Raw genomic sequence first — 26,062 nt, 5'->3', positions numbered from 1 at the left:
GTAGAGACCAACATTGGACATATTCTGCTTTGTTGATTCAAGCTCTGCTTAATGTCTCCCAAGATACAGGAGGGGGAAGGAGGGAAAAGGACCCTGCCACTCCACATGATTGTAGGAAATACGGATCACATTTGGCCATTTAGAACGATGCGACTCCATTCCCCTTTAGCCTCCATTACAACTCTTCCGGACATTTTTCCATGTTGACAATACTTTTCAAAGTTATTTAGTTAGTCGCCTAAACGACTGATCTGAGATGTCGCCCTCTGTAAATAAACATATTTTTATTGGATTATGGCACCAAGTGCAGGAACCTGTTTTAGCTGAGTGGTTTAAAATTATCCCCAGTGTGGAAGGAGTGGATTATCAGGAATAATCTGTATGAGCATGGAGGTGTCTCACAACATGTGGGCCTACTGCACTACAGTAGGCAGGATTATTAGGCTATTCCTTATTTCTGCTAGTGCTGCATCATCAGGTGAAGATACAAGATTAAGTTATCAGGAATTAAAGTGTTACAAGATGTGACTGGGTATTGCAATAGGCCTAGGCCTACATGTTTGAGGTTGGTGAATGACCTTCAGACGCTGTTAGTTTGACAGACTAAAGGTTTTCCACTGAACTCCTTAATAAACGGTGAAACTCTGTAATCCATCACAGCTGTGCGGAGAGGACAGAAAAGGAAACCTCCTGGAACATAACTGTTATTTATTACTCATTACTGTTGTTGAGCTTTCTCTCAAGGCAAGTGTCATGCTATTATCTCTATTCTTTAATGATGCCCCGGAAAGACGGCTAGCTGCAACATGAGAAGGTTCAGCCCAAGCAGTTCTAAAGGAACTACTGGGAAAGACCTTTATTTGAGGCCAGGGAGTGCCCTTTTACGCTCCAAGCGCTAGATGAAACATCAGAGAATCTACAGTGAGAGAAAAAAGTATTTGATCCCCTGCTGATTTTGTACGTTTGCCCACTGACAAAGACATGATCAGTCTATAATTTTAATGGTAGGTTTATTTGAACAGTGAGAGACAGAATAACAACAAAAAAATCCAGAAAAACACATGTCAAAAATGTTATAAATTGATTTGCATTTTAATGAGGGAAATAAGTATTTGACCCCTCTGCAAAACATGACTTAGTACTTGGTGGCAAAACCCTTGTTGGCAATCACAGAGGTCAGATGTTTCTTGTAGTTGGCCACCAGGTTTGCACACATCTCAGGAAGGATTTTGTCCCACTCCTCTTTGCAGATCTTCTCCAAATCATTAAGGTTTCGAGGCTGACGTTTGGCAACTCAAACCTTCAGCCCCTCCACAGATTTTTCTATGGGATTAAGGTCTGGAGACTGGCTAGGCCACTCCAGGACCTTAATGTGCTTCTTCTTGAGCCACTCCTTTGTTGCCTTGGCTGTGTGTTTTGGGTCATTGTCATGCTGGAATACCCATCCACGACCCATTTTCAATGCCCTGGCTGAGGGAAGGAGGTTCTCACCCAAGATTTGACGGTACATGGCCCCGTCCATCGTCCCTTTGATGCGGTGAAGTTGTCCTGTCCCCTTAGCAGAAAAACACCCCCAAAGCATAATGTTTCCACCTCCATGTTTGACGGTGGGGATGGTGTTCTTGGGGTCATAGGCAGCATTCCTCCTCCTCCAAACACGGCGAGTTGAGTTGATGCCAAAGAGCTCCATTTTGGTCTCATCTGACCACAACACTTTCACCCAGTTCTCCTCTGAATCATTCAGATGTTCATTGGCAAACTTCAGACGGCCCTGTATATGTGCTTTCTTGAGCAGGGGGTGCTGCAGAATTTCAGTCCTTCACAGCGTAGTGTGTTACCAATTGTTTTCTTGGTGACTATGGTCCCAGCTGCCTTGAGATCATTGACAAGATCCTCCCGTGTAGTTGGAGAGCTCTGGTCTTGGCCATGGTGGAGAGTTTTGAATCTGATTGATTGATTGCTTCTGTGGACAGGTGTCTTTTATACAGGTAACAAGCTGAGATTAGGAGCACTCCCTTTAAGAGTGTGCTCCTAATCTCAGCTCGTTACCTGTATAAAAGACACCTGGGAGCCAGAAATCTTTCTGATTGCGAGGGGGTCAAATACTTATTTCCCTCATTAAAATGCAAATCAATTTATAAAATTTTTGACATGCGTTTTTCTGGATTTATTTTGTTATTCTGTCTCTCACTGTTCAAATAAACCTACCATTAAAATTATAGACTGATCATGTCTTTCTCAGTGGGCAAACGTACAAAATCTGCAGGGGATCAAATACTTTTTTCCCTCACTGTATCTCCCACTTGCCCTCTGCTGATGTTCTAACCACAAAATGGCACAGATGGAGTTGCAGAAAGAGACTGTTTGTTGTGGTGAGGTCTAAACGGTGTATTAGTTGCACTTTGCCGAGGTTGTTATTGATGTGTGAGTTGTGTGGAGATGGAAACGGCTCCTCCAGGCTATGGCAAATCCTCTGTGAGAGCTCCCTGGTGTAATCCAAGTATTTAGAGCTAATTTAAGCATACAGGCAGGAGCACCGGCATCTTTTAAGAAACTACTAATTTCTCTCTGTGAGTCCTACCATTTCGGCGCTCTGGGATGCAACAGCACTCCATCACCCTCTCTTGTCAGAACATCTCAGCATTCATCTCAGTGTTCCTCAAGTGGATTTGAATCCTGTTGCTGATGAAGGCGTAGGATTGTGTCCTGGGAACACCACACAACCAGGGATCCAAAACATTTATCATTTGGGTCTATTTCCTCCGATGCTGTCTCAAAGGACAATAAGATAGGACGTTTTCAAGAACATCTCATGTTCTCTCTCCAGTCATGTTTTAGACCAGAGCCAGCGTGGCAGGGAATGGTTTGTCCAGGTGACTCTGGGAGAAAATATAGAGTATGTTGTTGCAGCATGTGGAAACCATTACAGCTGTGCAGCCCTGCTGGTTTGTTCATGCTGCACGGTGTATTGACTTGTTAAGATCTGTGGCTGGTTGGGCCGTAGAATCTGTGTCCACTTGTTACTCTGTGATGAGGCGTTCTTTAGTCAGCTCATGTTGTTGTATGTAGGCTAAACCTTCTCCACTGGGCCTCAGTCTTGGCCTGTATGCCTATTTACAGTGGGGGAAAAAAAGTAATTAGTCAGCCACCAATTGTGCAAGTTCTCCCACTTAAAAAGATGAGAGAGGCCTGTAATTTTCATCATAGGTACACGTCAACTATGACAGACAAATTGAGAAAAAAAAATCCAGAAAATCACATTGTAGGATTTTTAATGAATTTATTTGCAAATTATGGTGGAAAATAAAGTATTTGGTCACCTACAAACAAGCAAGATTTCTGGCTCCACAGACCTGTAACTTCTTCTTTAAGAGGCTCCTCTGTCCTCCACTCGTTACCTGTATTAATGGCACCTGTTTGAACTTGTTATCAGTATAAAAGACACCTGTCCACAACCTCAAACAGTCACACTCCAAACTCCACTATGGCCAAGACCAAAGAGAGCTGTCAAAGGACACCAGAAACAAAATTGTAGACCTGCACCAGGCTGGGAAGACTGAATCTGCAATAGGTAAGCAGCTTGGTTTGAAGAAATCAACTGTGGGAGCAATTATTAGGAAATGGAAGACATACAAGACCACTGATAATCTCCCTCGATCTGGGGCTCCACGCAAGATCTCACCCCGTGGGGTCAAAATGATCACAAGAACGGTGAGCAAAATCCCAGAACCACACGGGGGGACCTAGTGAATGACCTGCAGAGAGCTGGGACCAAAGTAACAAAGCCTACCATCAGTAACACACTACGCCGCCAGGGACTCAAATCCTGCAGTGCAAGACGTGTCCCCCCTGCTTAAGCCAGTACATGTCCAGGCCCGTCTTAAGTTTGCTAGAGTGCATTTGGATGATCCAGAAGAGGATTGGGAGAATGTCATATGGTCAGATGAAACCAAAATATAACTTTTTGGTAAAACCTAAACTCGTCGTGTTTGGAGGACAAAGAATGCTGAGTTGCATCCAAAGAACACCATACCTACTGTGAAGCATGGGGGTGGAAACATCATGCTTTGGGGCTGTTTTTTCTGCAAAGGGACCAGGACGACTGATCCGTGTAAAGGAAAGAATGAATGGGGCCATGTATCGTGAGATTTTGAGTGAAAACCTCCTTCCATCAGCAACGGCATTGAAGATGAAACGTGGCTGGGTCTTTCAGCATGACAATGATCCCAAACACACCGCCCGGGCAACGTAAGGAGTGGCTTCGTAAGAAGCATTTCAAGGTCCTGGAGTGGCCTAGCCAGTCTCCAGATCTCAACCCCATAGAACATCTTTGGAGGGAGTTGAAAGTCCGTGTTGCCCAGCGACAGCCCCAAAACATCACTGCTCTAGAGGAGATCTGCATGGAGGAATGGACCAAAATACCAGCAACAGTGTGTGAAAACCTTGTGAAGACTTACAGAAAACGTTTGACCTGTGTCATTGCCAACAAAGGGTATATAACAAAGTATTGAGAAACTTTTGTTATTGACCAAATACTTATTTTCCACCATCATTTGCAAATAAATTCATTAAAAATCCTACAATGTGATTTTCTGGATTTTTTTTCTCATTTTGTCTGTCATAGTTGACGTGTACCTATGATGAAAATTACAGGCCTCTCTCATCTTTTTAAGTGGGAGAACTTGCACAATTGGTGGCTGACTAAATACTTTTTTCCCCCACTGTATATTGATCAAATGCCATGTATGGTGATTCAGGACAGCTTAGACCCAGGCCTTGATCCAATTCATTAGCCTACATTTTTTCCCCTCGTAGACTATGGGTCAACATGAGTTTAACATATGCTTTCTCCAACGTTTTCTTCTTCATCTGCTTTTAATCTCCATAAACCTCACTGTAGAGGGACAACATACGGGATGTCGACCATCATCTTCACTGAGTTTACAGCCAGTCAAACCTTATTACCAGGTTAGGCTATATGGTGTGTAACCTAAGATCCTGTTAAGTACTGGTAGTTTAGGTTATGCTAAACAGGAGGCGAAAAGGGGACATCGTCAAAGTTGTCATACTCTGAAAGTGTCTTCTATCAACACAGGGTGAATCCGGATGGATTTGTTACCAAGCTGTAGCAGGAGGAGGCGTGTTTCACTAATTAGTGTGTAATTGATACCCATCCTGAGTGAATAAAGATGGAGGCACACTCCTTAGATACCAGTAATTGGCTTGAAGCCATTTTGAGCAAAGCATTTGCTAGGATAGGGAAATGGGGAAATGGCATAGCCTGCAGCAGCAGTCGTAGCAAGATTACGATGACTGAGAGCAAATAGCCTCCTGAGCTGAAAAGGCACAAGTGTAGTTTTAACAACATCCTGTTTTCCTCGCTCAGTAAATAGTTCACTGAGCACAGTTCCTAGAGAGGATTGTCTAAAAAGCTACAGTTAGGCCTAATCAAGTGCAGCATGAGAATGATGTGTTGTTTGAGTTCATATGTCACAGGCTTGCGTTCAGATAAATCTTAGGTAGGCCAGGCCTAGGAATTTGTGTCCATACTTGCCTGCATCATCTGTAGCCTGTCTTGAGTTTTAGGCTACACTCCACTCCTGGAGCGCTGAACGAATAGAATAGAAACCCTTTATGTTTATCACCTCTCCAGTTTTATGATGAAAACAAATTAGTAGTCTGATATAAAGATATACATTGTTGATTATAGGCTGTCTTTTAAATGACGATAATCATTGTCATAACATTGTCATGATCGCTAACATTGACGTTAGGCCTATTGCTGTCACTCATTGTTTGTGCTGCTATAATTGTCTGTTGTAGTATGAACACTAGTCATGTCTGTTTCCCTTGGCTCCGTTGTGATGCCGTAGTCGTCCTGGAGACAGATTGCATGGTGGACTAGGGGAATTTGAGTGATTCGTTGAGGCTGTAAATCATGTGTGCTTAAGTCTGCTGCCGACACCGGGTGTTAAACTGCCGCAGCCTTCGTTTCCTTCACATTCCAATTGAAACGAACCCAGATGGAAATGTGTAATGAAATTTGCTGTCTCGCCAGAAATGTTTGGGAGTGCTTATGCAAGTGCTGTTGTTTCTGGTGATCCAAATCTTCCAGGATGATATGCGTGTTGGTGGAGAGGAGAGAAGGGGAGAGCGATTTGTGGATGAGCTGAGATTAGGTCTGCCTTACTGTGTCGAGCTCAACACCAGTGTGACACGACTCCTCCAGCAACATGATAGGCGAGACACCACCAGCATGTCACACACTTTCTCTCAATCCACTGCACTGACTGACAAATAGCTGCTGGACTTGAGACAGACACTAATTTGAGGACAAATAGGAGGGTCTGTCTTGATGAAGAATATTTTAGACTACTTAGCCATTGATTTGTCTCAGAGGTTCGATTTGACTCAAACTGATTAGACTAGCAGTTTTGGGCTAGATATGGCTATATTCCAATTGTAGTTGATTTTTGTTGTCATATTTGAAATACACCAGCCTTTGTTTAGTTTGATCGGTCCATAATACAATGCTGCTGCAGCAGGGCTTTGATTCCCAGTCGATGTTAGAATGGATAAGGTATCCCCCCTCAGGGCCTAAAACCATCCAAATTAGCATTTTTATTTTCATGTTGCTTTCAGTCAGGAATGATGGTGAATGAATAAATCAATCAAATAAAGCAATTAAGCCGACTGTTGTCTTCTTTCGTTTCAGTTTGCAGATCCGTGATGTCACAGAACTGAGGATCCTTCAACAGTAAGTGTTTGGTCACACTGACTGCATTCTAATCACCCATCGCTACTGTAAACAATTTGTGCCCACTGTCTGTGTTTTTTTTATTTTTGCATCCGAAAATCTATTTACTTTGTCAAATTGGTCTCTGAAAGTCATGAAGGGATAGACTAACTGGACTAACTCTTCAATTTAAAGCATTATTTAGGTATAGGATTAGAGCATTTTCCAATTAGGCCTAGATTTAACAAGACCCTCTTTAATGGAATTAGTTTGTGCTACAGTACACTTTGCTCAGGTTTTTTTGCGAATTTCTAATTAGTTCGCCCGTCTTGCATAGAATTAGCATGTCAAAGTTTCAAAACATACTAATCTCTATGAAAAGAAACATTCTTTTACTTTTGGCTATTTCCAAATAAATTACTGTCAACCAAATTGGGGTAATTGGTGGAGTTTGAGCTGTCCTTTGCCTTTGTTTTGAATTTGAAAGTGACCCACTTTGCATACAGAAGCTTTGAACAGTGGCTGCATGGCTGCCTCTGTAAATAGTAGTGTAGTGTTGCCCCCCAGACAATGTCAGGAGGGATCTGAAAGCTTCAGCGCCACTCCTATCAGATAGTCTGATTTACGATTTCCCTCCAACTGCAACAATTATTACCACATGGTGTGAGGAGACCCAGAGTTATTTGCAGTGCAATGTAGAACGTATGTTTACAACACACAAGCCACAGAGAAATGCCTCGATTCAGGAATCATGCAAACCTCTGGTTTTTGTTTTGGTTATTGTTAATACATCCGTATATCAGAGTCATTGGTTTCTGTACAGGTTTTTCAACCGTCGGATACAGTGTGAGAAAGATCAGGTAGTATCAGGTGTCAAGTGTATGTCACTAATAGCAAGACAGTGTTATTGCTGGACTTTCCACGTGGCTGCCTGTCGTGCCTCTCAGGGCTGCTATAGCCGAGCCTTTATGTTCTAACTAGAACATTCACTGTTCAATTCTTCAACAGAAAACTTCCAACTAAAATAGTGCATCACAGACCTGTTTTCTTCCTCAGCAGCATTTGAAATGTGCATTGTTGAAAGTAAACCAAGTAACCATCGGCGACATGTTATTTTCTACTGAAGTCGATGTGCTGAAAACCAAGTGCAGTGACATTCTTCAGGCAACTTTGTGATCCTGAGGAAAACCCTATTAGAATCTTTATGTGTGACCCTGCCAGGAGACGGGTCATCCGCAGCGTTCCAGACAAAGTTGGAATGGTAATGGGGAATGAGGAGAGGAATCCTATCATCCCAGATCCTGATCCTGCCCAGGTGGTGTGAAATGTGAACCATCCAGAATGTACTATGGTAGTCATCAGTAACCTTGAGTTTACCTAGAAGCCTGGCTGACTTTCCTCCTGCTCTTACTGCTGAAGAGGCAAGGCTGAGGAGACAGGAGGGGAGAAGTAGGTAGATGAGGAGAAGGGGGTAGGAGGGCCCTATTGACTGGTGTGTTTTACTGAGATGCCCAGCCCCCTAGGTGTGTGTGTGTGTGTGTGTGTGTGTGTGTGTGTGGGGGGTGGGTGAAACACCAATGATATTTTTCTATTTTCCTTTTTTAAATATTTATGTCCTCCTACAGTTAACGGTGTGGCTTCAAAGAGTGTATTCTGTGACGGGGCCTGAATGGCTAACAGATTGCTGTGGCTGTGTAATATGATGTGGTAGTAAATACTGGAGCCTCAGCCTCCGCTCTTCCTCCTCCCTGCTCTGGGCCAGGGGGTGGAGAGGGGGAAGGATGAGGAGAGAGATATGGTGATGGAAGAACTTGTCAAAGTTGATTCATAACGCTACATAGATACGTGTGTCTGTGTATCAGTGTACTACAACTAGTGGTGGTGGGGGGAGGGGTCGATAGTTACATATCCAGATATCGTTTACGGTATATCGTATCATTTTGACAATATCGCAATATTATTTTTGAATTAGATTGCTGTACCGACACCAAAACTCCAGTATTTGTCCTTCATAGCTTGTTCTCCATCTTCTTTTTTAAATAGGGAGCACATTTATTTCCATGACTGATCAAAACTCGTTTTCTCATGGCTCTCTTGTCCCTCTCCAGCAGACATGAACTGAGTATACCAAACATTAGGAACACCTTCCTAATATTGAGTTGCACCCCTCAGAACAGCCTCAATTCGTCGGGGGATGGACTCTACAAGGTGTCAAGCAATCCACAGGGATGCTGGCCCATGTTGACTCCAATGCTTCTCACAGTTGTCAAGTTGGCTTGATGTCCTTTGGGTGGTGGACCATTCTTTATACACACAGGAAACTGTTGAGCTTGAAAAACCTAGCAGCGTTGCAGATCTTGACACAAACGGGTACGCCTGGCACCTACCATACCCCGTTCAAAAGCACTTAAATATTTTGTCTTTCCCATTCACCCTCTGAATGGCACACATACACAATCTATGTCTCAATTGTCTCAAAGCTTAAAAATCCTTATTTAACCTGTCTCCTCCCCTTCATCTACACTGATTGACATGGATTTAACAAGCGACATCAATAAGGGATCATAGCTTTCACCTGGGTTCACCTGGTCAGTCTATGTCATGGAAAGAGCATGTTCTTTAATGTTTTGTATACTCAGTGTATGGTGAGCAATTATGTTTGGAACATCGAATCGCACTAAAATCACAGTATCGGAATCGCAATACATACAGAATCGTGAGAATCGCAATACATACAGTGCTTTCAGAAAGTATTCACGCCCCCTTGACTTTTTCCACATTTTGTTGTGTTACTGCCTGAATTTAAAATTGATTAAATGGAGATTTTGTGTCACTGGCCTACACACAATACCCCATAATGTAAAAGTGGAAATTACAAATTAATAAAAAATTAAAAGCTGAAATATCTTTAGTCATATTCAATCCTTTTTGTTATGGAAAGCCTAAATAAGTTCAGGAGTACAAATTTGCCTAAGTCACATAATAAGTTGCATGGAGTCACTCTGTGTGCCATAATAGTGTTTAACATGATTTTTGAATGACTGCCTCATATCTGTCCTCCACACATACAATTATCTGTAAGGTCCCTCAGGTTTTCCAATGCCTCGCAAAGAAGGGCACCTATTGGTAGATGGGTAAAAATATAAAAAAGCAAACATTGAATATCGCTTTGAGCATGGTGAATTATTAATTACACTTTGGATGGTGTATCAATACACCCAGTCACTACAAAGACACAGGCGTCCTTCCTAACTCAGTTGCTGGAGAGGAAGGAAACCGCTCAGGGATTTCACCATGAGGCCGATGGTGACTTTAAAACAGTTACAGTTTAATGGCTGTGATAGGACAAAACTGAGGATGGATCAGCAATGTTGCAGTTACTTCACAATACTAACCTAAATGACAGAGTGAAAAGAAGCAAGCCTGTACAGAATAAAAATGTTCCAAAACATGCGTTCTGTTTGGAATAAGGCACTAAAGTAAAACTGCAAAAAATGTGGCAAAGAAATTAACTTTATGTCCTGAATACAAAGCGTTATGTTTGTAGCAAATCCAACATAACACATCACTGAGTACCACTCTTCATATTTTCAAGCATAGTGGTGGCTGCATCATGTTACGGGTATGCTTGTAATCGGCTTGTAAACGGAATAGAGCTAAGCACAGGCAAAATCCTAGAGGAAAACCTGGTTCAGTCGGCTTTCCAACAGACGCTGGAAGACATTCACCTTTTCAGCAGGCCAATAAGCTAAAACATAAGGCCAAATATACACTGGAGTTGCTTACCAAGACGACATTGAATGTTCCTGAGTGACCTAGTTAGAGTTTTGACTTAAATCGTCTTGAGAATCTATGGCAATACTTGAAAATTGCTGTCTAGCAATGATCAACAACCAACTTGACAGACCTTGAAGAATTTAAAAAAGAATAATGTGCAAATATTGTACAATCCAGGTGTGCAAAGCTCTTAGAGACTTACCCATAAAGACTCACTGCTGTAATGACTGCCAAAGATGATTCTAACATGTATTGACTCAAGGGGTCCCGTGTAGCTCAGTTGGTAGAGCATGGCGTTTGCAACGCCAGGGTTGTGGGTTCGATTCCCACGGTGGGCCAGTATGAAAATGTATGCACTCACTAACTGTAAGTCGCTCTGGATAAGAGCGTCTGCTAAAATGACTAAATATGTAAGGGTGTGAATATGTATGCAAATTAGATTTCTGTATTTCATTTTCAATACATTTGCAAACATTTCTGAAAACATGTTTTCACTTTCTCATTATAGGGTATTGTGTGTAGATGGGTGACAAAAAAATGTTGAATAAGTCAAAGGGTATGAATATCAATCAATTACATTTATTTATAAAGCCCTTTTTACATCAGCAGATGTCACAAAGTGCTTATACAGAAACCCAGCCTAAAACCCCAAATGGCAAACAATGCCATTTTTAGAAGCAGAATACTTTCTGAAGGCAGGTGCTGATACGATACACTAAGTATCGTGATAATATCATATCTTGAGGTCCCTGGCAATTCCCAGCACTAACTACAACATCAGTTATTATTAGCCTACAGTTGAAGTCGGAAGTTTACATACAATTAGGTTGGAGTATTTAAAACTTGTTTTTCAACCACTCCACAAATTTCTTGTTAACAAACTATAGTTTTGGCAAGTCGATTAGGACATCTACTTTGTGGATGACACAAGTAATTTTTCAAAAAATTGTTTACAGACAGATAATTTAACTTAGAATTCACTGTATCACAATTCAAGTGGGTCAGAAGTTTACATACACTAAGTTGACTGTGCCTTTAAACGGCTTGGAAAATTCCAGAAAATGATGTCATGGCTTTAGAAGCTTCTGATAGGCTAATTGACATCATTTGAGTCAATTGGAGGTGTACCTGTGGATGTATTTCAAGGCCTACCTTCAAACTCAGTGCCTCTTTGCTTGACATCATGGGAAAATCAAAAGAAATCAGCCAAGACCTCAGAAAAGAAATTGTAGACCTCCACAAGTCTGGTTCATCCTTGGGAGCAATTTCCAAACGCCTGAAGGTACCACATTCATCTGTACAAACAATAGTACGCAAGTATAAACACCTTGGGACCACGCAGCCATCATACCGCTCAGGAAGGAGACGCGTTCTGTCTCCTAGAGATGAACGTACTTTGGTTCGAAAAGTGCAAATCAATCCCAGAACAACAGCAAAGGACCTTGTGAAGATGCTGGAGGAAACAGGTACAAAAGTATCCACAGTAAAACGAGTCCTATATCGACATAACCTGAAAGGCAGCTCAGCAAGGAAGAAGCCACTGCTCCAAAACCGCCATAAAAAAGCCAGACTACGGTTTGCAACTGCACATGGGGACAAAGATCATACTTTTTGGAGAAATGTCCTCTGGTCTGATGAAACAAAAATAGAACTGTTTGGCCATAATGACCATCGTTATGTTTGGAGGACAAAGGGGGCTGCTTGCAAGCCGAAGAATACCATCCCAACCGTGAAGCATGGGGGTGGCAGCATCATGCTGTGGGGGTGCTTTGCTGCAAGAGGGACTGGTGCACTTCACAAAATAGATGGCATCATGAGGAAGGAAAATTATGTGGATATATTGAAGCAACATCTCTAAGACATCAGTCAGGAAGTTAAAGCTCGGTCGCAAATGGGTCTTCCAAATGGACAATGACCCCAAGCATACTTCCAAAGCTGTGGCAAAATGGCTTAAGGACAACAAAGTCAAGGTATTGGAGTGGCCATCACAAAGCCCTGACCGCAATCCTATAGAACATTTGTGGGCAGAACTGAAAAAGCTTGTGCGAGCAAGGAGGCCTACAAACCTGACTCAGTTACACCATCTTTGTCAGGAGGTATGGGCCAAAATTCACCCAACTTATTGTGGAAGCTTGTGGAAGGCTACTCGAAATGTTTGACCCAAGTTAAACAATTTAAAGGCAATGCTACCAAATATTATTGAGTGTATGTAAACTTCTGACCCACTGGGAATGTGATGAAATAAATAAAAGCTGAAATAAATCATTCTCTCTACTATTATTCTGACAATTCACATTCTTAAAATAAAGTGGTGATCCTAACTGACCTAAGACAGGGAATTTTTACTAGGATTAAATGTTAGAAATTGTGAAAAACCTGAGTTTAAAAGTATTTGGCTAAGGTGTATGTAAACTTCCGACTTCAACTGTACGTAGATCTCAAGACATCCTGTGCATAAAAGACCAGAGCTGTTGTGAGGAACCGTAGTCAAGGTGGGGTGTTTTCCAAGGAGTCAGTGATGCTTAAGCAGAGAGCTCCACCTCATTCGAATGGGACTGCAAGGTGGTTTAATGACTGAGGATGTGTCCCAAATGGCACCCTATTCCCTGTATAGTCCACTACTTTTGACCAGAGCCCCATGGGCCCTTGTCAGAAGTAGTGCACTGCAATGGGAAGAGGGTGCCATTCGGGACACCACCAGATAGTCAATCCCCGGCGAGCCCAGTGAGAGGAGAACAAACCCCAAAGGTCACGAGCAGTGGGCGGCCGGGCCACGAGATGCAAGGACTTCACAATGGATTGCATCAGCCCAGCCAGTCGCCCCAGACGCCCTGGCTGAATCTCCTCTCCTACAGACTGTTCTATTATATTGCTGGGTTCCTCCAACCAAACTTTGTCCCCCGTTTTGGTTTTAGTGATGTTTGCTCACGTCAGTTAGGCTATGCACTTTGGCTTGCACTAGGCTATGCACTGTGGCTATGCACTGTGTTGCCTCAGGAGGCTGAATAAATTTGGCTTGGCCCCTAAGACCCTCACAAACTTTTACAGATGCACCATTGAGAGCATCCTATCTGATTGTGTCACCGCCTGGTATGGCAATTGCACTGTCCGCAACTGCAGGGCTCTCCAGAGGGTGGTGCGGTCAGCACAATGCATCACCGGGTGCACACTGCCTGCCCTCCAGGACATCTACCACTCCCGGTGTCACAGGAAAGCCAATAAGATCATCAAGGACCTCAGCCACCCGAGCCACGGCCTGTTCACCCCGCTACCATCTAGAAGGCGGAAACAGTACAGGTGCATCAAAGCTGGCACCGAGAGAAGCTGTTTCTCAGTCTATCTCCAGGCCATCAGACTGTTAAACAGTCACCACTAGCCTTAGTCACTGTTCTAGCCGGCTACCACTCGGTACTCTACCCTGCACCTTAGAGACTGCTGCCCTATGAACAGAGTCATTGAACACTGGTCACTTTACTAATGTTTACATACTGTTTTACCCACTTTATATGTATATACTTTGTTCTAGTCTGTACACATATTTTCTATTCATATACTGTCCATTACACTGAGTGTACAAGACATTAGGAACACCTGCACTTTCCATGACTAGACTGACTAGGTGAAAGCTATGATCCCTTATTGAGGTCACTTGAAATTCACTTCAATCAGTGTAGATGAAGGAGAGGAGACAGGTTAAAGAATGATTTTTAAGCCTTGAGACAATTAAGACATGGATTGTGTATGTGTGCCATTCAGAAGGTGAATGGACAAGACACAATATTGAATTGCCTTTGAATGGGGTATGGTAGTAGGTGCCAGGTGCACCGGTTTGAGTGTGTCAAGAACTGCAACGCTTCTGGGTTTTTCATGCTCAACAGTTTTCCGTGTGTATCAAAATGGTCCACCACCCAAAGGACATCCAGCCAACTTGACACAACTGTGGGAAGCATTGGAGTCAACATGGGCCAGCATCCCTGTGGAACGCTTTCGACATCTTGTAGAGTCCATGCCCCGACGAATTGAGGCTGTTCTGAGGGCAAAAGGGGGTGCAACTCAATATCAATGTTTTGTACACTCAATGTATTTGTATACTGTGTGTGTGTGTGTGTGTGTGTGTGTGTGTGTGTGTTTGTTTGTGTGTGTGTGCATATCACATTTTATTTGTCACATACACGTATTTAGCAGATGTTATAGCGGGTGTAGTGAAATGCTTGTGCTTCTAGCTCTGACAGTGCAGTATTATCTAACAGGTAATATCTAACAATTTCACAACATAGACCTAATACACACAAAACTAGTAAGGGATGGAATTTAAGAAAATATACATATATGGACAAGCAATGACAGAGCCGCATGGACTAAGAAACAGTAGAATATTATAGAATAGAATGCAGTATATACATATGAGATGTGTAGTGCAAGATATGTAAACAGTGACTGTAAACATTATTAAAGTGACTAGTGTTCCATTTCTTAAAGTGGCCAGTGTTTTCAATAGGCAGCAGCAGCCTCTAATGTGCTAGTGATGGCTATTTAACATACATACAGTATCAGTCAAAAGTTTGGACACACCTACTCATTCAAGGGTTTTTCTTTATTTTGACTATTGTCTACATTGTAGAATAATAGTGAAGACATCAAAATTATTAAATAACACATATGGAATCATGTAGTAACCAAAAAAGTACCCACCCTTTTTCCTTGATGACAGCTTTGCACACTCTTGGCATTCTCTCAACCAGCTTCACCTGGAATGCTTTTCCAACAGTCTTGAAGGAGTTCCCACATATGTTAAGCACATGTTGGCTGCTTTTCCTTCACTGTGCGGTCCAACACATCCCAAACCATCTCAGTTGGGTTGAGGTTGGGTGATTGTGGAGGCCAGGTCATCTGATGCAGCACTCCATCACTCTCCTCCTTGGTCAAATAGCCCTTACACAGCCTGGAGGTGTGTTGGGTCATTGTCCTGTTGAAAAACAAATGATAGTCCCACTAAGCTTAAACCAGATGGGATGGCGTATCGCTGCAGAATGCTGTGGTAGCCATGCTGGTTAAGTGTGCCTTGAATTCTATATAAATCACTGACAGTGTCACCAGCAAAGCACCCCACACCATCACACCTCCTCCATGCTTTACGGTGGGAACCACACATGCAGAGATCATCCGTTCACCTACTCTGCGTCTCAAAGACACGGTGGTTGGAACCAAAAATCTCACATTTGGACTCATCAGACCAAAGGACAGATTTCCACCGGTCTAATGTCCATTGTTCGTGTTTCTTGGCCCAAGCAAGTCTCTTCTTCTTATTGGTGTCCTTTTAGTAGTGGTTTCTTTGCAGCAATTTGACCATGAAGGCCTGATTCACGCGGTCTCCTCTGAACAGTTGATGTTGAGATGTGTCTGTTACTTGAACTCTGTGAAGCATTTATTTGGGCTGCAATTTCTGAGGCTGGTAACTCTAATGAACTTATCCTCTGCAGCAGAGGTAACTCTGGGTCTTCCATTCCTGTGGCAGTCCTCATGAGAGCCAGTTTCATCATAGCGCTTGATGGTTTTTGCGACTGCACTTTTAAGAAACTTTCAAAGGTCTTGAAATGTTCCGGATTGACTGACCTTCATGTCTTAAAGTAATGATGGACTGTTGTTTTTCTTTGCTTATTTGAGTTGTTCTTGCCATAATATGGGCTTGGTCTTTTACCAAATAGGGCTATCTTCTGTATACCAACCCTACCTTGTCACAACACAACTAATTGTCTCAAACGCATTAAGAAGGAAATAAATTACACAAATTAACCTTTTTAACAAGGCACACCCGTTAATTGAAATGCATTCCAGGTGACTACCTCATGAAGCTGGTTGAGAGAATGCCAATAGTGTGCAAAGCTGTCATCAAGGCAAAGGGTGGCTACTTAGAATCTCAAATATAAAATAAACTTTGATTTGTTTAACACTTTTTTGGTTAATACATGATTCCATATGTGTTATTTCTTAGTGTTGATGTCTTCACTATTATTCTACAATGTAGAAAATAGTAAAAATAAAGAAAAAACCCTTGAATGAGTAGGTGTGTCCAAACTTTTGACTGGTAGTATGTATGTATGTATGTGTGTGTGTGTGTGTGTGTGTGTGTGTGTGTGTGTGTGTGTATGTGTATATATATATATATTCCGGACTCTGACATTGCTCATTCTGATATTTCTTAATTTATACCTTTTCTGGATAGTGTGTTTTATTTATTGCTAGATATTACAGCACTGTTGGAACTAAAACACAAGCATTTCGCTGCACCTGCGATAACATCTGCAAATATGTGTACGCTACCAATAAACTTTGATTTGATTTTATGCCAACATTTAGTGTAGGCTATTCATTCAGTTAAGCCAGATTCATATTACATTTATTGTGATCTTTGAGTGAGTGATTGAGTAAGTGGAGAAAATGACAGTGTAGCATATATTAACAACCAGCTTACCCATGAGTGTTATATTAGCAGAGATAGGCCTAAATACAATGCGTCCTCAGCATCTCAGCATTGGGTTTTGAAAAGGATGTCTCCGTCCATTTGACAAGGCTCTTGGCAAGCCCCAATACAGTACGCGAGATATCATGCTACACGTGAGCTTGTTCAGAGTCAGACCGTTCTCTCTGAAAGGCGACCGTCTGTGAGACACCTCAGTGGGGCTTTAGACACTTGTGAATTATGCAGCACACTGGTAACCTCATCCAACACCGAAGGTCTCTGTTTTATGCTACTTTGTAACGTGCTAATTGTCAACAACTGTGCTGTGGTCAACAATGTCCCCAGCAGCTTTACTGAAGCACTGTAGAGACAGAGAAGTCAGAGTTTGTCACTTCTCATCTGCTTAACCTCTCTGGATTATTGTATCTTTGTTCAATACATTCCCTGAATTAATTCATCCTCAGATCTTCGGCGGAGACGTTAGATATCGCTTGTCATTGGAAGGGTGTGAACCGCTCATTGCATCTCCCCTGTGTGACTGTGGCGCATGCATGCCTCGCTGCTAATGTGTGCACAAACTGAGCCAAATATTTATGCCTTTTCGGAAAGGCAAATATAGCAGGAGATAATGTCCCTTAATGAAGCACACTGCCATGATTCAGTTGCGCTTCAATTTGCCAAGTATGTATGTATGTATGTATGTCATCCACAGTGAGCAGTGTATCTGCATATGGAGAGGGGAGAGACTGTTGAGCCATTTGGGGTCTGTCGTGCCTAAGTGGTTGGGTGTGTTTTAAAAGCAGGCAGGGTGAGGACTGCAGGAGGGCCAGGGTGGAGATGCGAGGGAGGCCGAGGCAGGGGATTTGTGTGTCTCTGCTGGCCGAGACAGCTAGGGTAGCTGGGGTCAGGGTGGCTGTGCTCCCAGGGGATCTGGCTGGAGGGAGGGGGTCACACAGGTCTTGCTTTAAGTGCTGTCTCCTAAGTGCTGTCCCCTCGTTCAGTGTTTAAGCCCTCTGCCATGAACACAGGCCACACTATCTGGGGGGCTTCACCCCCTTCCTTTCTCTCTGGTGTTCAGTACACAGACTAACCTCAGTAGGCCTCCTGGCGGAGGTATCACCGACTTGAAACAAAGCCAGTTGAAACATTTAGTTTCAGACTAATGTGTGCTTAGTACAAGGCCTAGTGTGACCTTTCTCTCATTGAGAGATGGGCCTTGAGACCATGAGGAGTAGACATGAGAAACAGCCCCATTGAAGCAACCACGCATCATGGAATTTCCATGCCTCATTCTGGCTATGATTGGATTTGTGTGTTGTTCCTCTCTTTTAAAGGCAGTGGGAATAAGGTATAACTGTGAACGTGAGGGAAGTAATTACAGAATTGGTATTTGAAGCTGCGGGATGAGCTCCGGCCAGCTGCGCCCACCACAGACGCTAATTTGTTGTCAATAAACTAGAACTAATCACGGCGCTTCCCCTCAGGGTCGAGAGGTCAGGGAAGACAGGGTCTTGGGACAGCACCGGCAAGGTCTACACAGGGAGTTGTTCTAATAGAAGGAGAGGAGGCTGTCCCAGAAGTGTCTCTCTGTGGTTTGGTGTGCAGATGGCGAAGGGGAAAATGGAATTCTCTTTAGTATCATTGGGTTGTTAGGGCCAGCTGCCTGCCTTCCCCTTAATGCTGGCATTGAGACTTTAGCAGAGGCCAGGGGATTTTTCCCCCCCTCTCACTCTGACTCCCATTGCCTCTGAGGGCTGGAAAAATGCACACCACACACTATGCACAGCAAAATGAAAATCCTTTCACACGGTGTTCCCTGTAATTGCAGGTAGAGCATCCCACTCTCTCATTACTTTGGCATGATTTTTAATCCTTCCCATTTCTCCAATCTCCTCTTATTACCATTTGAGTGTGAATTATAATGCGTTGGAAATCTCGCACAGATCTAAAAGGGCTCCAATAATATTGATGCTAATAAAATGCTGTCCTTCCAGGAACTGCATGAATGCCACTTAGTTGGATGAGTGCTGTGCTCTGTGGCGGGCTGGGCTGGCAGCCTGCAGTGCACTGCTGCCTGCAGAGAGGAGATCTGTACCGTCAGCGCATCAGATGCGCGTAGAGGTGATACCAAGGTGAACGCTAGACTTGCAGAATGGTTGGGAATCATTGATATTCTGAATCGGAGGCTGCAAATGGCTCGGTGGCAGATGGAGTCTTTGTCAGGGAAGAGGAATGGCAGCTCGGGAGCAATGGGGCTTTTTTCCCTATCAGCTCTCTCGGCTGGCTGGCTGACGGGGGCTGACCTTCCACCACTCACTGGGATCCCTTCCTCCCACTTTGATCAATTATCCCCCTCCCTTTGTTTACAAGGAATGTGCAAAAGGATTAAAATGACAATTTTAAGGGAAAGATCTATATGTGGAGTCAGGAAACTAGCATTGGCTTGTGCTGTGAAGGGCTTAGGCAAAAACGTTCAAAATAATTCACAGCCTTTTTCATCATTCCTAAGAGGGACCCTGTATTTCCTGAATATTACTACTAGGCTACCTGGTGTTTTGTCTAAAATGTAGCCTACTGTTCAGTTATTTTCTGGCTATTTTCGTCAGGCCTTCGCAACCAACATAGATATCTAACAGGCTAAATCTCTGTTGAGCAGGTTGAGTGCTTTGGTTCTCTCACTCCCATTGGTCCTGTACTTGATTTAATACACGTTTGTGTGTGAATTCAAGTGTTTACACGGATATCAAATGTAAACACAGGCATCTTTCCAAAGCATAGGAGAAACACTGTAAATACGTTCCCTGTATTTGTTTTGTTTAACAATTACGATCATTGATTTGACTAAACCTGATCAAGATTTGCAATTGATTAGCCTACTTCTAATTACTTAAACACTATAAATTGCATAAGTAAGCCTATACTCTCTTGGCACAAACAGACGTTTAGTAGAATGGCAATTACACTTCATTTATTATATTTGGAGTCATGAAATGGCTCGAATTTCTTCCCCAAATAACATTTAAAAATGCATTGTTTGTGAAAACAACCTTAATACGGTCAGAAAATGCAAGCTTTCAGAGAAACAGTCAGAGATTATTTGTACATGCCCAGAATAAAATCGTCATAAAATGCAATCTTCATTCTTGGCTGTGAGCAAATTCAAGATAAGACAAAAATATTGAAAGGTCAGGGAAAGAAATGAGAAAAAGAACAAACGATGCAAAAAAAGCGAGTGACACTGAGACCCCGGTTTAATATGTATGTATTTCAGCTTGATGGTTGATTTCATTAGCCAGTCTCATTGTTATGCATCAACTGTTCTCCTGCAGCAAAATGAATATTGTATTCACTTGGCCTGAATATTCAGGAGGAAATGTTTGGATTTAGATGGCATCCTTCAGGAAAAAAAGAAGTGTTGCTTCCCTTCCCTGCCTGCCCTCACGGTCACAATTAATACGATTCGAGTGTCTGTCATTCACTCCAGATGTCGGCTAATTTGCCAAGTGGTGTTAAATTGCTCTTGCTAATTTGGCCTTGTTTTCCCAGGCAAGGGTATGCTGGTTTTCGTATAGTCCACCAAATATCTGTTTGTTGTACAAACGAATGGTTGACAGATGCTGTCATTGTAGTTGGTTTCTAGTATGTTAGACATGGGTCTCCTGAAGCAGCAGGCTTGAATGAGACTAGAGAGGATCCTATTGTAGGATTACAGCCAAATATGTACAGTCAGAAACTAGAGACAATATTTGTCAGATATTCAAACGTAAACAGTATAAAGAGAGTAGTACAATACACGTGTTAGCTTACACTGAGTGTACAACACATCAAGAACACCTTCCTAATATTGAGTTGCACCCCCCTTTGCCAACAGAACAGCCATTTGTCGGGGCATGGAATCTACAAGGTGTCAAGCAATCCACAGGGATGCTGGCCCATGTTGACTCCAATGCTTCCCACAGTTGTCAAGTTCGCTGGATGTCCTTTGAGTGGCGGACCTTTCTTGATACACACAAAACTGTTTAGCGTGAAAAACCCAGCAGCACTGCAGTTCTTGACACACTGAAACCGGTGCACCTGTCACCTACTACCATACTCCGTTCAAAGCCACTTAAATATTTTGTCTTGCCCATTTACCATCTGAATGGCACACATACACAATCCATGTCTCAATTGTATCAAGGTACCTTCTTTAACCTGTCTCCTCCCCTTCGTCTACACTGATTGATTTAAGTGGATTTAACAAGTGACATCAATAAGGGATCATAGCTTTCACCTGGATTCATCTGGTCAGTCTATGTCATGGAAAGAGCAGGTCTTCCTAATGTTTTGTACAATAACGGTTAAACCTAGCATTAAGATGGATGTGAGTTTAGTGCTGATACAGCACAGAGTCCTGTCCCACTGCTGTGGTGTGCTGCAGCTCCCAGCTTTTACAGACAGATTAACCTGCCAGTTAGCTGTACCCGCTCCGGTCTATAGTCCCATTTACAAATGCATGACCGGCCAGCCAAGCAGCAGGCCTGACTCCTGTCTCCTCCCGTCTCACTCCACAAGCAATCTAATGAAATGGATATCATCGAGATCCCTTTACCCTACAGAAAGCCTTGTACAGTTGCTCAAGATGAACTGAGATGAGTTGTATCTCAATAGGAGAAGCAAACAGCGCTGAATAGTATTAAGTGAGATAATGTGGTGTTTAGGAAAGGCTGTGTTGTGTCCTTGGTGAGACACTTTGGACATGGAGCTGTTGTGTACACCAGTACTGCCTCAGGAATCCTTGTTTATCAGGCACAAATGAACGGATATAGTGTGCATCCCAAATGGCACCTGAATCCCTTAGTGCACTAGGCAAGGGCTCCTGTCAAAAGTAGGAACCTATATATTGAATAGGCTGCTATTTGGGACACATCCATAGTTTCTTGTGAATCAACAATTAATTGATTGTTTCACTTCCCATTATAAATCGGAAACAAAATGCTTCACGTTTGGAAAATGTTATAGCCTAACAGTAAATGAACATCTTTAAAATAACATTTCTAAACTGTACCTGTGGTCAAAGTCATTGAGTCTGTCTAGGTCTATTTCATAATGCGATGAGAATCCCCCATTTATGTGAAGCCTAATACAGAGGTGTAGCCTATGTGTTGTCTTTGCTCTCAAGAGATTGTTGTCGTATCTGAAACCCTGAAACCCGGGAAGTCAAGAGGCAGTTATTTTCTTTCCTCTATATCGAGGGTGAGGTTCTCCTGTTATGCCAGGCATCTGTCCTCCCCTGTTTCAGGCCCTGCTGCACACAGCACACCGAGGGCATAGCCTGGCGGTAACAGGAGCTGTGTGTGGGGAGGAGCAGGACTCACTCTGTGTGCAAGGTGCTCTATTTCACACCAGCTTCTATACACCTGGCCCTGCTAGCAAAGGGCATACACGTGGTAGGCTACACAAAATAGGGGTATTTGACTGCTATTGCTGTTATGGTTATTCATAGTTTGAAAAGCTTCATGACAATGTAAAAGCATCTCATCAGCTCCAATTTAAGCCTTTTGGAATGGCTTGCACCTTCGTTATCTTGCGGTGACTTGCAGCACCTGAGATTTTGTGGCAAGGGAAGGGTTAATGTGGGTTTTGCCCTGAATACTAGAGGGGAGTGTTCGGGAAGTGTGAAACCTCAGAGGAATTGTGAGGTTCATGTGGTCACAGGTGACTGAGGAGCCAGTCTATGTTTTTGCATGCAAATGAGTGTTGAGCCGCCAGAGCCACTCCCGCTGAGAATTCCCTTCATTCATTTCAGTCTGCCCTTCAGTCTCTGTCAGCACACCGCAGTTAGATATTTTACCCCAGGATGGTGTCTTGTGAATGTTGAGTGCACTGTAAGAGGCTGTGTGTGTGTTTGTGTATCCATGTGCGTGCCCATCTCTACCCTGAGATCACATAGACCTAGCATGCATACAAGCCATAATATAATAAAATCCCAGACCACTTCAGAGTTCTAACCTGGAAAACTGTATGTGGCTGGGCAGGGATGAGCAGTGAAATAGTCACAGATGTTGTGTGGAAATGAATGGGCTTGATTAGCCTACTCACCGTAGCCTCATTCTCAGAAACCTTGTGATGTGATGATTGAAAGATGTGGACTCGGTCCAAGTCCACAGTCAAACCAGTCATTGTGCTACCAGGCAGCACAGCTTTAAACAGGTTTAGTAACATGCCGCTTGTCATGGTAAAACAAGCTTTTTGGATTCGTATCACTCACAAGCAACTACATAAAGGTTTTATTAGCCTACAGTATGGTGAGAGTTTGTATTACTTATGGACATAATTGTCATATTTTACACTGTTCTATTGGATTATACAGTATAGACTAGTCCCTCTGGTTGTAAAGTAGCAAGGGATTTTTAGCCAACCTTTGAATCCTTGACATTTGTAAAATGATCGTTTTATAAGCTGAATCAGACAGTGTTGGATAATAAATTATAGGATAGACCACCATATGAAGTATGTTGGTACATTTATCTATAGACAGATTTCCTTCACAGTAAAAAAGCCAACTGCCTTGAAAGAGCAGCTGATTTCAAGTGCAGCCTCTACTGAAACAATCATTTCTTAGAAATATAGTGATAGGGGAAAAATCGATACAGTTACATATTGGGAGATTATTTTTGACGATGTATCGGTTTGACAAAATAGCAATAATATTTTTGCGCTAGTTGCCTGTACTTGCAGAAAAACTCCATCTTTTTAAATAGGGAGCCAATTTGTTTTCAGCACTTATTTCCATGACTAATCAAAACTTGTTTTCTCATGCTCTCGCTTGTCTGTCTGCAGCAGACATATGGTTAGCAATATGTTTGGAACATCGAATCGCAATAAAATCACAGTATCGAATTGCAATACATATAGAATCGTGAAAATCATAATACATAAACTCTGCAAAAAAAGAAACGTCCCTTTTTCAGGACCCTGTCTTTCAAAGATAATTTGTAAAAGTCCAAATAACTTCACAGATCTTCATTGTAAAGGGTTTAAACAGTGTTTCCCATGCTTGTTCAAAGAACCATAAACAATTAATGAACATGCACCTGTGGAACGGTCGTTAAGACACTAACAGCTTACAGACGGTAGGCAATTAAGGTCACAGTTTTGAAAACCTAGGACACTAAAGAGGCCTTTCTATTGACTCTGAAAAACACCAAAAGAAAGATGCCCAGGGTCCCTGCTCATCTGCGTGAACATGCCTTAGGCATGCTGCAAGGAGGCATGAGGACTGCAGATGTGGCCAGGGCAATAAATTGCAATGTCCGTACTGTGAGACGCCTAAGACAGCGCTACAGGGAGACAGGACGGACAGCTGATCGTCCTCGCAGTGGCAGACCTCGTATAACAACACCTGCACAGGATCGGTACATCCGAACATCACACCTGCGGGACAGGTACAGGATGGCAACAACAACTGCCCGAGTTACACCAGGAAGGCACAATCCCTCCATTAGTGCTCAGACTTTCTGCAATAGACTGAGAGAGGCTGGACTGAGGGCTTGTAGGCCTGTTGTAAGGCAGGTCCTCACCAGACATCACCGGCAACAACGTCGCCTATGGGCACAAACCCACCGTCGCTGGACCAGACAGGACTGGCAAAAAGTGCTCTTCACTGACGAGTCGCGGTTTTGTCTCACCAGGGGTGATGGTCGGATTTGCGTTTATTGGCAAAGGAATGAGCGTGACACCGAGGCCTGTACTCTGGAGCGGGATCGAGGTGGAGGATCCGTCATGGGATCCGTCTCCTGAGTGGCGCAGTGGTCTAAGGCACTGCATCGCAGTGCTAGCTGTGCCACTAGAGATCCTGGTTCGTATCCAGGCTCTGTCGTAGCCGGCCGTGACCGGGAGACCCATGGGGCGGTGCGCAATTGGCCCAGCGTCGTCCAGGGTAGGGGAGGGAATGGCTGGCAGGGATGTAGCTCAGTTGATAGAGCATGGCGTTTGCAACGCCAGGGTTGTGGGTTCGATTCCCACAGGGGGTATGAAAAAAATAATAATATTGTAAGTCGCTCTGGATAAGAGCGTCTGCTAAATGACGTAAATGTAAATGTAATGGTCTGGGGTAGTGTGTCACAGCATCATCGGACTGAGCTTGTTGTCATAGCAGGCGATCTCAACGCTGTGCGTTACAGGGAAGACATCCTCCTCCCTCATGTGGTACCCTTCCTGCAGGCTCATCCTGCAGGAAGTGCGTGATTTCTGTGCGTGATTTCTGTGCGTGATTTCCTGCAAGACAGGAATGTCAGTGTTCTGCCATGGCCAGCGAAGAGCCTGGATCTCAATCCCATTGAGCACGTCTGGGACCTGTTGGATCGGAGGGTGAGGGCTAGGACCAGAAATGTCAGGGAACTTGCAGGTGCCTTGGTGGAAGAGTGGGGTAACATCTCACAGCAAGAACTGGCAAATCTGGTACAGTCCATGAGGAGGAGATGCACTGCAGTACTTAATGCAGCTGGTGGCCACACCAGATACTGACTGTTACTTTTGATTTTTACCCCCCCCCCCCTTTGTTCAGGGACACCTTATTCAATTTCTGTTAGTCACATGTCTGTGGAACTTGTTCAGTTTATGTCTCAGTTGTTGAATCTTGTTATGTTCATACAAATATTTACACATGTTAAGTTTGCTGAAAATGAACGCAGTTGACAGTGAGAGGACGTTTCTTTTTTTGCTGAGTTTATCTTATCGGCCACTAAGCATCGTGATAATATTGTATCACGAGGTCCCTGGCAATTTCCAACCCTAATGAAATATCTTTCTTTTAACATTTACAGCTTTCTAAGGCCATAGAGCTGTATTGGGCTGCACATTTAGCTAGGATATGAAGTGGAGCACTGAGACCCAGAGAAGTGCACACTGGGATTATGGAAACGTTCATTTAGCAGAGAGGAGCTCTTTTTTGAAGATGGCTCAGAGGCAGTAAGGAAATTAGTTATTTTCTCTGCACATTCATCAAAATAAAAATAGTCTGAGTATCCCAAGTGACTCTTTCAGCCCCGAATACACTTGGTGTAGGAGCCACGGCTGCACACCCACACACTCACTGTTAACTCTCC

At 43.2% G+C, this 26,062-nt stretch overlaps 1 protein-coding gene across 9 annotated transcripts in view; it reads left to right on the top strand.

Annotated features, from left to right (window-relative positions):
• LOC121536123 (bromodomain adjacent to zinc finger domain protein 2B-like) overlaps nt 1-26,062 on the top strand; it is a 97,876-nt gene that overhangs the window by 6,955 nt on the left and 64,859 nt on the right. For all 9 annotated transcript variants that reach the window (XM_045206568.1, XM_045206567.1, XM_045206566.1 and 6 more), the window contains exon 2: nt 6,716-6,757. The gene's annotated coding sequence lies outside the window, so the exon portion shown is untranslated. The remainder of the gene's footprint in view (nt 1-6,715; nt 6,758-26,062) is intronic.

This window comes from Coregonus clupeaformis, chromosome 23 (assembly GCF_020615455.1).
Source record: "Coregonus clupeaformis isolate EN_2021a chromosome 23, ASM2061545v1, whole genome shotgun sequence".
NCBI lineage: Eukaryota > Metazoa > Chordata > Actinopteri > Salmoniformes > Salmonidae > Coregonus > Coregonus clupeaformis.
This window is presented reverse-complemented; position numbering and strand designations above follow the sequence as displayed.